Below are 2013 nucleotides of genomic sequence, written 5' to 3'. Positions count from 1 at the left end.
TTTCCCAAATCTTACGGGAACATCTTCCCATATCCCTAATGGTGTCTTCGTCGATCTATCGGCCATTTGGAGTGTGATATTGGTGCATTTAAGCTCTCCCATCCTTAACCTTTTACTTACCGAATACGGCATAACACTCACACTAGCCCCTAGATCACATAAGGCTTTGTTGATCGTGGTGTCGCCAATGGTACACGGTATTGAGAAGCTTCCCGGATCTTTGAGTTTTGGAGGTGAACTCCCTTGAAGTATTGCACTACTCACCTTAGTGAAGGCGATAGTCTCAAGCTTCCGGATAGACTTCTTTTTTCGTAAGGATGTCTTTCATGTACTTTGCATAGGCCGACACGTGATTGATTAATTCCGTGAAAGGAATCGAGACTTCCAAATTCTTCACAATCTCCATAAATTTTCCAAGTTGGTCATCAAATTTGGGCTTGGCTTGACGACTTGGAAAAGGAAGTCTAATCACAATGGGTTCCTTCTCCTTGGCCTTGTCTTCATTTTTCTTTGAAAATTTTTCTTTTGATGGTTCTCCATCCTTGGAGTTTTGCACAACTTCTTCTTTGTCACTAGCTTTCACAACTTCATCCTCAACTTGCTTCTGTGGTGCTTCATACCTCGTACCACTCCTTAAGTGAATGGCACTAACCGTTTCATGTCTTGGGGGATTACTTTGAGGTGGTAATTGCCCCTTTTGTCTTTGTGAGCTTGAAGATGCTAGTTGAGTCAATTGGGTTTCCAACATTTTGGTGTGGGCTGGGATGTTGTTGATGGTGATTTCCTTTGCTTGACTATCCTTTTGCATTTGAGTGAAAAACTCTTGTTGATTCTTTTGCATTTGGAGGACCGCTTTTTGAACATCAAAACCTTGGTCATTTGGTTGATTGTATGGAGTTTGACTTTGGTAAACTTGGTTTTGGTTGTAAAAGAGTCTTTGATTTTGGTTTCTCATGGGAGGTGGGGTGTATGTTGGTTGAGGGTTTTGAACATTTTGGCTTTTGTATGAGAGATTTGGGTGGAATTTGGTGTTTTCATTGTAATAATTGGAATAAGGGGTACCACTTTTGTATGCTTGAAAAGCATTCACTTGTTCATTTGTTCCTCTACATTCACTTTGGTCATGTTCCAAAGTTCCACAATTCTCACATATCCCACTTGGGATTGATGAAGATGCCGTCATGGCATTAACATGATGCTTTGGTGATTTTGAGGCTTCTTCAAGTCTAGCCATAGCTTTTTCAAACTTCAAGTTGATGGTATCAATGTGAGCACTAAGTTGAGCACCCAATTGAGTAATGGAGTCCACTTCATGCTTTCCTCCTCTAGTAGCCTTGCGAGGTCTACTATATTGTGAGTTATGGACCGCCATTTCCTCAATCTTGTTCCAAGTTTGATTGTCGTCAACTTCGGTGAACATACCATTTGATCCCATGTTGAGAATGTTTCTTGAGTCTTCATAGAGACCATTCCAAAATTGTTGTACCAAGAACCACTCGCTAAGTCCATGATGAGGACATGAGCGACAAATTCCCTTGAATCACTCCCAAGCTTCATACAAGGATTCTTCATCTCTTTGCTTAAAGCCCGTAATTTGAGCTCTTAGCATGTTAGTCTTTTCCGGTGGGTAGAACTTTTTGTAGAAAGCTAGAGCCAACTTCTTTCAAGAATCAATTCCGAGAGTAGCCTTATCAAGGCCTTTCAACCATTGTTTTGCGGTACCAATTAGAGAAAAAGGAAATAAGACCCATCAAATTTGGTCTTGAGTTACACCGGTTTGAGAAATCGCATCACAATAGTCACAAAAGTCTCCATGTGAGAGTGAGGGTCTTCACTAGGCATCCCCCCAAATTGGCTTCTTTCGACTAATTGGATAAATGCAGATTTGCCAATAAAATTTCCGGTTAAGTGTTGTGGTGTGGGAGTACCATTGGGTAGGTTCTCCTCGGTTGGTACGGAATGTGATGAAAATTTAGGCATTGTGGGTTGATTTTGTGTTGGATTTTGTGTTGG

General features: G+C 41.1%; 1 non-coding gene across 1 annotated transcript; it reads left to right on the top strand.

Annotated features, from left to right (window-relative positions):
• Positions 1-1502: 1502 nt before the first annotated feature.
• LOC141624438 (small nucleolar RNA R71) lies at positions 1503-1609 on the top strand. The gene has a single exon (XR_012534249.1). It is a non-coding gene; the product is annotated as a small nucleolar RNA R71 (small nucleolar RNA).
• Positions 1610-2013: the final 404 nt, after the last annotated feature.

The sequence above is a fragment of the Silene latifolia genome, chromosome 1, assembly GCF_048544455.1.
Source record: "Silene latifolia isolate original U9 population chromosome 1, ASM4854445v1, whole genome shotgun sequence".
NCBI classification, from domain to species: Eukaryota; Viridiplantae; Streptophyta; class Magnoliopsida; order Caryophyllales; family Caryophyllaceae; genus Silene; species Silene latifolia.
The sequence above is the reverse complement of the archived record's forward strand: the minus strand, read 5'-3'. Positions and strand labels throughout refer to the sequence as shown.